Raw genomic sequence first — 13,084 nt, 5'->3', positions numbered from 1 at the left:
CCCAGATTTATGTAGCCCTTGGATCAATCTGTCCTCATTGATTATGTAGTCTTTTATGATCCTGCATCATTTGACATAGATTACACGATTGAAGCATATATCTGACATTGCTCTTAGTTCTTTTGGGTTGGTGACACCCTCGTATGTCACAACCTAGTGGATTCTTTCTCCATTGCTACATTGACTAGCCTCACATCCGGATGCCTCTTCTTCAAAGCAACTGCATAGTCCATGGCAACACATGACATGCTAAGCTTTGACATGTTCAGCACGTAGCCATACACATAGTTCTTGACCCAGTCACCTTTCGATCGACCAGTCTTTGATCTAGGTGGACTTTACTTTTTGCATATTTCCTTCCTCTTCCCTTCGGCCTATCTTTTGGGCTTTGCTCCAAAGGAGAAGGTTGATCCACAACTTAAGAGGGGGAAATCCACGATATGTACATGATCATAAGTTACACTCATTGCACATGCTTCTGCTATGTAGTCACTGTGCTCACATGCATATACTACTCTGATTCTTTCCTGTTTTCTTTTTCAATTTTGGATGCTATCATATGCACCAAATGAAACACAAAAAGATCTTGTACATGCACATTGCAATTTAAGAGGGGATGTTGAGGATAGTGTTAATTGCACCATACCTCTAGGGCATTAAGGGCTATCATCCAAACTCTTAGTGCTTTTCCAATCACCCCCAAGAATCCAGTGCTCTTCAATTAGATTCTCCTTAAGTAAATTCCAATAGTCACGACGAGTTAGGGGCATATTTGCTCGCAACCCTAACCTCAAATTCTTCTCTAACCAAGGAAACTCCTATCACGTAGCCCTCCAAGTTGTTGAACATGAGCATCGAATTTAAAGATTTATGCACTAGAACTACAATTCCACCTTTGCCCCTACTTGGGCAATTAACAAAGGCAGTATACCCAAGCTGATTGAAAGAAAACCACCAGGCATCTTCACAGCTACATTTTACCTCCTCAAACCCTACACCCTATATCATAAATCCTAAACCCATCAGTTTAAAACTAAAAGATATTATTTTGTAAAAGATTTATAATTTATAAGTAGATGAGACTAATGTTTTTTATAATTGTTGCTGCAGCTTGCTTGTAAAGGAAGCTCGCAAAGAATATGGCAACAAACTTTGTTTCTTGGATAGGTGATTTATGTTACAAAAGAACAGTCGTTGCATTTGCAACTATCCACGAGAGTGATCCAAATTCTATTTGCCATTTTAAAGACTTGGTCAAGAAAGGGGGCTGTTATTGTATCGAGCAGTCTTAGCCTACATCTTGAGCTAAAACATAATTGTGGAGCTATGGAAACACTTGGAGATGTTATGGCCTATAATACATCAAACAAAGCTTTCATCACATGGGATAGAGATCAGACTTATCCAAGGAAGTCCATCATAAATACAAAGCACATCTTATTAGATTTGATAGTGGGAGATGTACAAATGAAGTCATTTATAAACCAGGATGTAGAAGAAGAAAAAGTATTAGGCTTTAAATGAGTGGAGCAATTCTCATTTACAAAGACCAAAATCATGAAAGTCACTGTAGATGACCTTGCCCACATCCTTCTCTAGTGATTCACAGAGGTGGAAGGGACATCCCCAACAACTAGCAGATACCCACATTCTTCATTCAGTAGGCGTACGTCCATGACATATTGCATTGGTGTGTGGATTGGAATGACAAGCATCACTTGTCAGGAATAGGAAAGGGACATCCTACTGAGTGCAAGCAAGCAAGAGCAAAGAATAGAGAGCCCATGTCTTAAAAGCCTTGCGTGCTGACCCCCTAGGCACATGTGACCTTATTGACGTGGCAACATTTGCCATACTTTTTCATTAGCAAGGTGTTATTATTGACGGGTTACAAGCTCACCTTGCATCTCAAGCCAAAGAGATTGAGGACTTGCAAGCATGTGTATACATGCAAGAGGGTGAGCTTGCATGCTATAAAGATGCTTTTGGGGACTTGGATGCTACTGAGGATATTGACACATTTGATTTTGAGGACCTCACCAATCTAGATTCTCAAGCTACAACACCAAGCACTCAGGGAACGACAGATCTGGAACCTAGTACATTTGGCCCCACTGAAGATTTTGTGCACCAATTGTAATACAAACCGATTGTACTCCATACATTCGAGGGGTAGTCACAGTGCTACATCCGAGAGGAGTTGGGCCAGGGGTAGTCGCAGGGGTAGGCCCCTGAGGTATCGCCCGAGTGGAATCAAAGTCCTCTGGAGAATAGAAATCATGATGTCTCCTCCTACGAGGGTTTTCGTACTTGTCAGACGTGCGATGTGATCCCATGTCTAATTTGGGGGGATTGGACAAACGTAGACACAAACACGAAAATAAAAAACAAAAAACAAGAGCAGGTAAGAAGCAAAAAGCATATGAGGGAAAGCATATGCATAAGAGAAGGAGAAGCATAAGAGAAGCATAAGAGAAGGAGAAGCAGAAGAGAAGGAGAGGGAAAAAGAAGGGAAAGAAAAGGGAAAAAGAGATTGAAAGAGGGGAAAAGAACCAAATATGCATAAGAGAAAAAATAGAGAAAGCATATGCATAAGAGAAAAAGAGAGAAAGCATATGCTTATGCTTATGCATGAGCATATGAGCATATGCTCATGCATAAGCATAAGCATAAGCATAGGCATAGGCATAGGCATAGGCATATGCTTATGAAAAGAAGAGAAAAAGAGAGGGAAAAAGAAGAGAAGGAAAGGAGAAGGAGAAGAAGGAGGAGACCTAAGAGAAAAAGAGAGAAAGCATATGTTTAAAAGAGGGGAAAAAGAGATTGAAAGAGGGGAAAAAGAAGAGGGGAAAAGAAGAGAAGGAAGAGGGGAAAAGAGATTGAAAGAGGGAAAAAAGAAGTGGGGAAAAGAGCATAAGCATAAGAGAAGGAAGAGGGGAAAAGAGATTGAAAGAGGGGAAAAAGATATTAAAAGAGGGGAAAAGAGATTGAAAGAGGGGAAAAAAGAAGAGGGGAAAAGAGCATAAGCATAAGAGAAGGAAGAGGGAAAAGAGATTGAAAGAGGGGAAGAAGAAGAGGGAAAAAGAAGAGAAGGAAGATGGGAAAAGAGATCAAAAGAGGGGAAAAAGAAGAGAGAAAAAGAAGAGAAGGAAGAGGGGAAAAGAGATCAAAAGAGGGGAAAAAGAAGAGAGGAAAAGAGCATAAGCATAAGAGAAGGAAGAGGGAAAAAAGCATAAGCATAAGAGAAAAAGAAAGAAAGCATATGCTGATGCCTATGCATGAGCATATAAGCATAAGAGAAAAAGAGAGAAAGCATAAGCTTGTGCTTATGCATGACACATATGAGCATATGCTCATGCATAAGCATAAGCATAAGCATAGGCAAATACATATGCTTATGAAAAGAGGAGAAAAAGAGAGGAAAAAAGAGAGTGGAAAATAAAAGAAGGAAGAGGGGGAAAGAGATTAAAAGAAGGGAAAAAGAAGAGGGAAAAAGAGCATAAGCATAAGAGAAGGAAAAACATATGCATAAGAGAAAAAGAGAGAAAGATTATGCTTATGCTTATGCATGAGCATATGAGGGAAAGAGGGAGGAAAAGAGGAAAAGAGGGGAAGAAGAGGGAATAAGAGAAGAGAGGGAAAGAGAGGGTTCCTACATCCATCACTACAGCTAGTGCTTAAGGCGTTAGCCACAGGCCAATGCAAATAACGGAAATAACAAAAGGGAAAAAGAGGAAGCACTTTTTCTTACCTGGAAAAGTCCCGACCATGTTTCATGGACTGGCCCTATAAAAAAGAGAAAACATACCATTTTTTCAGATAACTAGTTAGAGGAAGGAGGAGTTTGGAGAAGCACCTTTTCAAAGGGATTGGATGAGTTTGGAGAAGCCTATAAACAAGGAGAAAGCATAAGCCTACAAACAAGGAGAAAGAGGAGGAAGAGAAATACCAAAAAGAGAAGAGGCGAGTCTTCTTTCTTTTACCAAATCTCGTTTTTTGTCCTTAACCTCTGAAAATCAAGCATGAAAATTAGCACATAGCCTTAGCAATACAAGGAGAAACATGCTTCAACACTCACAAAACAAAATCTCACAAAAAATGAATCTACATTGCTTAAAGAGACCCACCTTCTTGAAAAAGTTCCTTTCACACAAGCAAAGAGGGAGAAGGGTGGAGAGGGAGCACAAGTGTTAGGAGAGGGGCTGGGTAGGGGTGAGGAGTGGGGAATAGAGAGGAGGAAAGCGAGGTTGTCGAATATAAGGTGGGAGAAGAGATTTTTGCTTTTCTTGCAATAGAGATGTGAAAGATGGCATCGCATAGGGTTTCGGGTTTAAGCCCCCAACGTCACTATATAGCGATGCTGGCTAGTCCGCTATATAGCGACGTTTATATCCAAAAAGTGTCGCTATATAGCGATGGAACAGGGCAAAGCATCACTATGTAGCGATGAAACAAGACAAAGCGTCACTATATAGTGACGGTTCAGGGCACTTATTGTCAGAAGAGAGAAAAAGAGCTCATGGGTGGCTATTTTTTAGATCTTAATAGATTTCCTTGTAGCTCATGTTGTGATTTTGGAAGTGTGCAGATGGAAGGGATGAGTGGAAGCTCGTCAGATGATGTGCCAATGCCTGGGAGCGCAGAGTGGCTTACGGAGAGGTTGTATTATCATTGCACTCATTGCAAGCGAGAAGTATGGCATCGTCGTATTGTCATGTGCTACTTGCGGATGTATGGGGAGGAGCCCGAACTAGTACCCACTGTTGGTGTTGCACGTGGTGATGGATCATTAGTAAGTTGATGCTATTTGAGTTCGTGACTAATATTGGATACCATTATGACATGAAACCTTGAGACAAGATCTTATATTTACATAAAATCTTGAGACAGGATGAGCAGGGTGGTGAGGGTGCGCATATACCTTTACACTTTGAGCAAGACTATAGTCTCTCGGATGTGCCAAATGATGACGAGGGTATGGTGGACATGATGGATTCTATTTTTAGGGGCACTACATCACATGTACACGTGATGTCAGAGTTTGAGGTCAATATGCAAGAGTTGCAATCAACACAGTTGTATGAGGATGCTAGGATGTCTAAACTATGGGTTTGTCTCTCAATCTTGAATCTGCAAGCAAAGTATGGGTGGTCGAATGCAAGTGTCTCAACCTTAATGAGGTTAGCTCCCGCATTAATTTGACTCATTATTTGGATATTGTTTGTTTTGAGAATCATCAATATTCGAAGCCTATGTATGTTTGAATTGTGACTCTCTTGTCTAAATGCATCACATCTATTGTGTGGCATATAGCAAGATCTTGAAACCATACAAGAAGGCATACTCAATTGCATGGGATTTTAAAAATGAAAATATAGATAGCGCGGTTGACTAAGTTTTGGTGAATTTCTCAAAAGGCAGCATGTCACTAGATGTTGAATTATGGTGGATAAAATACATGGTTTTCTGCCATGTGGCATGATTAACGTTGAAGGATTATTAATGCAAAATCATCATGCTAAAGCAAGGGAGGCTCGAGGGAGGCTCATGCAACCATTGATTTGATAGAAACTACAGTGGCAGATTCGAATTGACTACATTTTGTTAGGAACTCTACTGAGACAAACCTTACTTGCACGTTTAGTATAATTCATCATTGTCATCTTATTTGTCTTCAACATCTCTCTATGTGCTTCCCTTTTCTATAGCTTTCATGTTTTTGTCATCCTCTTTGAGCCTGCTATCTCTATTACGCCTAATATACTCTCATTACCAGCCTCTTTGCTAACCATCTTCCTTCTCCGTTACCCGCTGCATTATCATCATAATCATGGAGGGAACAGAGTGCCCAGTTTGACATAAGAGGAAACAAAGCTCTTGTGTGTCACTCCAACAAGCGGTTGAAGTAGTCTTCTGAAGTTTGCATAGCTGCCATGGAAGGAGGTTTACGATGAGGAGATGGTAGAGGAGATCCTTTACTCTTACGATGAGGACAACCATAGCCCCATCATCAACAAAACACATGTCAGGATCACCGCAGTGTTGTTGAAAGAAGGCCTTTTGGTTAAAGGAACACATCACTACAACAAAGTTGGTGGACGCCAAACGGTGAGATGCTTACTTTGAAGGAGGAAGCTACTCATGATCATCACAGTGATACCTAATCTCAATAAGGCCAAGGATGAGTGCTTGAAGGCCAGTTGTAGGCTTTTGTTTGAGTTCATCGGACTAAAGAAAATCATAGGCTATGTATCACGATGTCCAATACATGGATTGAGTCATCACTATAGTGGGCCAGTGAAGGTCTACTGGTTTATAGATTTTGAAACGGCATTTGAGAATCAGTTGTTGCGAGTGGTGAACAAAGGCCAGACCCCTTGCAAGCTGGAGCCACGTCTTTGCATGATGTACCATCGGTTCATGTCATGACAGGTGCCTTGTGGCTAGGTGCACTACCTTGTTCAAGCAAAGTCAGGCCATTTGGAACTCAACAAGCTGAGAAGGAAGCCGCCAACCAGGAACAACAACATTAGGATGAACATGGGTAAGCAAGAATAGGAGTAGGAAAAGGAACATGGATAGGAGAAGGAACAATACGAATGGGAGAAAGAGCAAGAGTAGGAAGAGTAGCTGACCAAGTAGTAAGAGGGAGAAAAGAGGCAAGAGGGGAACAATGATGAGGCCCACCTCTGAGCCAAAACAGTGATGAGGGCACCTTCAAGCCAAAATAGGATAAGCAATGAGGGCACATCCAATGGAAAAAAAAAAAGGATGACTCAAAGGGGGCAAGCTAGGACACTTCTGAGGCTAAGGACATGGAGGGTGAGGAGACAAGAGAACAGGAAGAAACACCCAAGGAGTAGGAAGTTTGAGTGGGTGATCAAGAGGTGTCACACCAGGCCAAGCAATAAGGAGATATCTCATCACTCACCCTGCTTACTCTGCCTCCACATCCTTCACCTCTTTAGAGCCTCATGTTTGTAGAACCATTTTCCTTGGACCCGCTTCTTACAAAGGATGATCATCAAGACCAAACTAACACCATATTAGAGAATTTGGGAAAATCCTGATAATTTGGGAACTTTTGAGGGGTTGTAATTATGTAACATTCAATGTTTTTCATTGATTTTTCCCATAGATTTGGGAGTCCATCCAAATCTTGCAAATGTGCATGGTTTGCATCAACATAAATAAAATGTCAAATGTTGAAATTTTGACCAATGCATGGTAATTTTTGAGGGGTTACAATTACAATGCATTGAGTGCACTCCATTGACTTTCTCCTTGGATTTGGCCGTGTATATGAAATTCACAATTTGGGGTGTGCCTGTTCTGCATTAGCCGAGAAAAAAACATCATATGTTTGAGTTTAACGAAGCATTTTTTGCCTCTTCTCAAAAAAAGGTGGTGTTCAAAAACACCATTTTAGTTTAGTTGGAGAAAAAGTAAGAATGCAACACTAGTCCTTGATATTTTGTCGAGTGTGCAAAACTTGCAACCACAAAGCAATGGTCTGCAAAAAAAAAGATAAAGAAAAAAGATCAATGTCATACCTTCCAAATATTTGTCAGTATTCAAATAAATTATTGTTGTGCAAGGAAAAAAAAGTCATGCTTTTCAAGTACCTTCACTCCATTGTGGAGTCAACATCAGAGTCGGAATCTGTTCTATGAGCCAAATTGGATAAAGCTCGCTTGCGTGCAATGGTTGGTATCTTCACCTTGATGGGGAGGTTGCTGCTCTTCGAGGAAACCTTCTTTGAGAGGTTACATTTTGGAACCCATGACCATACAATAGCATCAACAGATTCCCAACGTGGAGGATCACCTTTATTGCACATCCAAATCTTGTTCCAACAATCTGCATACACCTCCTCAATTTCTGCATTGTGTCTTTTGCATATAGGTGCCCAATATTGTATGAAAACCTTCTTGAAATTTTTAGATTTATTATCCTTTTGTACATCAGTTTGAGCAATGCCTAGCCAAATTGGGTAAATTTTTTCTGCTGGTCGGACCAAAAGAAAGTGTCCTTTTTGTACATCAACCATTGGATCAAATGATTGTTTTGGCTTTTTCCTTTGAGGTCCACAGTAATGATCATTCAACTCTTCAATTCCTTGAAACTCATTGTTTTCATTATCAAATACTTGCACACAATCAATATGTTGCGTCTTTGGCCAAAATCTCTCGTACATGCCCTCTACACTATTGTTTGGTTTATCAAGCTCATCAATCATGTTCTTCCAGTACTTCACTACTGGCTTGTAAAACTTTGTGAAAGATGCATCTGGACCTTGCAGGTGTGCCCATTTTTCCCAAAAGCGTACATACTCCTTGATACCAACTATCACATCTAAGTGATCCTTCACATACTTGAACATGGTTACATAAGGCGGCTCTCCACTTGGTAGCATTGGATGACCATCCGGATGTCTCTTCCATAACTCAATGCCACCTTCACTTGGTTGCCAATCTAATGATCGTGGATGCACTTTATATTGCATGATAGGAACTTCATTTCGCATAAAGAACCGAAATTGGAGAGGCTTTGAGTGTCCCACTAAAGAATCTTTCCCATCGCATAGGCATCCATCAACATAGCTCTTGAAATCAGGGACTTCCGTTACCAAAAATGGCGTTGGAGAAGACTCCTCACATTGTCTAAAAGTATCCATGAGATGTGCAAATGTCAATGTTTGGCTAGTTCTTAACCTCTCTGAAAATCTGCTAAACATTGCATCAATATCCTCATGTGTATGCCCAACCATCAAGAATCCCAATTGAATTGACTTGAAAATCCCTCGAGCAACAAGTAATGATAGGTATGCAAACAAGTACCTATTCTTGTTTTCAGAACCACAATTATCTAACTGCAACAATAGGTGTTCGGGTAGTTTCTTATAAGGATTTTCTTGATGGGAACTTCCAAATCCAAGGTCTTTGAATGTTCCACCCCCACTGCTCCAAGATGAAGTTGTTGCTTGCCATTAGAAACATAGTGAGAATCCAATGCTTCTCTTGAGGTTAGTGCGTTTAGCAGAGCGTTGTCAGACCTTGGCATCCCATCATGTACCAAATCTCCAAGTGCATGGTTATCAAATCTTTCAAGATTTCTCAAACACAAAGCCAATGAACCAATTGTGAAGTTAGGATCCGACGGCCACAAGGATAAAGAAAAGTGACCATAACGTCCTTGACCATGTCCATGTGTTATCATGCCAGTCAAAGCCACTGGGAGCTGAAAGGACTTGTCTGTGTCCTTTGAACGATTGCGTAATCTAGGGATGGCTGTCTTCTTTTGGTCCATCTTATCATGGATAATGCACAAGTATGTCTGAGGATACATTTCAGAAAATCTGCGCCAAGTGTAGTACACATTTCTACAACTTTTTTGTTGTAACATGTGTTTTCTTCTATCTTCCATCAACTTATTACGTTCATTTTGGCATTTTGTCGCTGCAAGTTGAGCCTTGATTGCACTACATAAACCACACTTAGAGAATTCACTTGTTTTTGACAAAGTTACATGCTTGAATTCAGAGTTCCATATGCGGTTGAATGTGGAAGTTGACATCTCCTTACAACCCAAACTATGCTTTAATTGCATGTTAACTTCATAGAGAATATCAACCTGCTTGTATACATCTGGTATCACCAATTGTGTTTCCCTTGATCCATCCTGAAGTGTTCTACTTTTGTGTGGCATACGCTCAGAATTGTTATCCACAAAATCTTGGATTATGGCTCTACCCAGTTCTGTGTGGTCCCAACCTCTCCGCACGATTCCTTTATTACCATGTATGCACCTTCGTATACCAATTTCAAATTGCTCCCTGTATCGATAAAATGTTGTTTTTGGAATACCATGCATTTCATACCATGCTCTACAACAAACTTGAATACCATTCAATGAAAAGACATATTTGAACTGCCCATTGTCATCTTTTCGACAAGCAACCCCAAGAGTGTCATATACATAATTGGTGCGAGCCTCCAAACTTTGGCCCCAATACTCTATGCGTAATTTGGATATCATTTGACGATCGGCAAATTGACAACAATTTTGTTTACAACAATCAATCATAGATACTTTTATGACTGCATCCCTTGTGAGTCTAGATGATGCTAATGGCATGCCATGTTTTTTAGCTTTTCTCTTTATCATGCAGTAACGCCTCTTTTTTGTGGATTTTTCCATTGGGTCCTCATCTTCCATGTGCTTTTTCCCAAAACCACTTGAAGAATTCATGGTGTCATCGATTCTTAATGAAGTTCCATCTAAAAAGGTTATTTGTGCAATGGGCCATTTTATTAAGTGGATGGTATCGATGCCTGATACATCACTATGATACTTTTCAATTCCCACACCTAGATTACCTTCACCAAGCATCTCAAAATTTATAGGTTCAAATGGGTAGACATACAAAACAACACCCTCTGCAATGCTCTTGGTTTTCTGCTCATCCCATATTAAGACTTTCTTGTCCTTCCATGATTCTCGAATGGAAAACTCATCATATTCACATAGAGGTTCGACGTCAATGGTATCTGATGTTATATCATTCATTGGTACAATAGCTCCATTGACATTGTCCACACAACTCATTGATCGTGCTTTCCAACGAACAACACTACCCAAAGCCTCATAGACTAAGAATGCATCCATTGTAGGAAATGGAAGAAGTGCACTTTCATCCATACAAATATCGATCGCCACCGATACATTGTTTTCTCCCAAGGGCACACCTTGGCACATGTCATCATGTGATGTAGAGAATATTGTCCCAATGGCAACAATCTTTCCACTGACAAGCAAGTTGACTTTAACCCCCACTTTCAATGTGGCACCTGCATAGTACATAGCATTTGTTATAGTTCAATATTGATATCTGATGGTGTGACTTAGGATGAAAATGCTTTACAAGATTTCATTGCAAGACCAAATCTTCCTAATCCTTGGTGCTTTGAATTTTAGGCAGCAAAATTTGGCTACATGGCCAAATCTTCACAAACCATGGTGCTTTGAAAGGGAGATAGCAAGATTTGTCCACATAAACAAATCTCCCGAGATGCTGGTGCTTTCAAGAAGCCATCAAGATTTATCCACACATCCAAATCTACTTAGACCTTGGTGCTTTGAAAGAAGCCCACAAGATTTGGCCACATGGTCAAATCTCCCCATACCCTGGTGCTTTGAAAGGAGCCAACAAGATTTGGCCACATGGCCAAATCTCCTAAGACAGTAGTGCTTTGAAAGAAGCAATAAGATTTGGCCACATGGCCAAATCTCCTAAGACAGTAGTGCTTTGAAAGAAGCAATAAGATTTGGCCACACGGCCAAATCTGCTCAGACCTTGGTGCTTTCAAAGAAGCTAGCAAGATTTGGATGCACAGCCAAATCCTTCGAGACCTTGGTTTCAAAGCACTGAGAAGATTTGTTTGTGGCGTTCTTTGAAACTTGGGGAGATTTGGTCGTGTGGCCAAATCTTGTAGGCTTCTTTCAAAGCACTAGGGTATGGAGAGTTTTGGCTGTGCAACCTCCTCTTGCATGCTTCTTTCAAATCACCAGGTTCTTTCAAAGCATTAGGGTTTGGGAAGATTTTGCCGTGCTGCCAAATGTTGCTAGCTTCTTTGAAATCACTAGGAAGATTTGGCCACATGGCCAAATCTTCTTTCAAATCACTAGGAAGATTTGGCCACATGGATAAATCTTCAAACGTTGAAGTTAAAAATTAAAAATCCAGATTTTAAAATTTAAAATTTAAAGTTCAAAATTCAAAATTCAAAATTTAAAATAAAAAATTCAAATTTCAAGTTTTAAGTTTCAAATTTTGAAATTCAAATCTAGAGATCCTACTTTCAAAAAAATCGTACATGCTTTTCATGATTCATGCTATTACACTTTAAAATCATACTATTACTTTAAAAGCAAACTAGAAAATCTAAAACTATTAAAAAACCAAAACTTTAAAAGGCAAAGCTAAACAAACCTTTTAAACCAAGCATAAAAAGTAAACCTATGAGAAGGAATTGAATTTGTCTTCATGGGGGATCAAGTGCTAGGCTCACCTTGTTCTCTCCCTTCCTAGATCTCCAATGTGTACGTAGGGTGGTTTGAGAGCTTTAGGACAACGTCTTAGATGGGGTAGTTCTTGGAAAACACTCCTCCCCCCTTGCTTAGCTAATTGCAAGCAAAAAAGTTCAAAACTATGTCAAAATGAGAGGTCCCGGGAGGCTCCCCATCCCAGTTTGTTCCTAACAATGTGTACTTAACTATGTAGGTTTTAAACTTCCATTACCAATTCAACTCTCCATAGATTCCACACACAATAGTTGGATTAGAAAGAGGTCTTTTTTTTTTTTTTTGCTCTTCATGCTTTTGGGTGGATTGCTCCTTCCCCCCAAAACATGCTTTTGGGGGGCTCCTTTTTTGGGGCATGCTTTTTTTGGCTCTCTTGCTCCTTTCCCTTCCCTCGACGCTATCCTTTCTTCCTCCTTCCTCCTCCCTCGACGCTCTCCTTTCCCCCTCCATCGTCGCTGCTCCTCCCTCGTCGCTCGTCGCTGCTCCTCGTAGTCCTTCCCCCTCCAACGTCGTTGCTCCTCCCACGGTCCCTCCACGACGCTGCTTTGCAGCTTCCTGCGACGCTCCTTCACGGTCCCAGCACCTCTCCCCTCGCGACGCTCTTCATTCCCTCCCACGGCCCCTCCGCGACGTTGCTCTGCGCTGCTGCTTCCTGCGATGCTGCCCCGCGACACTCCTTCACGCTGCTTCTTCTTGCAGCCCCTCTGCGACACTCCTCCTTCCCTCCTCCACCACACTGCTCCTTCCTCCCCTACGCGACGCTGCTCCTTCCCTCCACCACGCCTGCGACGCTACTCCTTCCCCCCACGACACTATTTTCGGCCTGCTTCTTCTTGCGGGGCACTATTTCGACCTATTTCCTCTTCCTCCGCATAGTTTCGACCTTTCCTCCGTGCTGTTTCTTCTTCCTCTGCACAGTTTTGGCCTGCTCTTGCCTTCAGTGGCAGGTTTCCTTCCAAACGAGATCTCATCTTCACGAAATCCAAACAGTACAAGCTCT

This window comes from Dipteris shenzhenensis, chromosome 26, assembly GCF_047967505.1.
Source record: "Dipteris shenzhenensis isolate YYH24624 ecotype China chromosome 26, Dip_SZ_1.0, whole genome shotgun sequence".
NCBI lineage: Eukaryota > Viridiplantae > Streptophyta > Polypodiopsida > Gleicheniales > Dipteridaceae > Dipteris > Dipteris shenzhenensis.
This window is presented reverse-complemented; position numbering follows the sequence as displayed.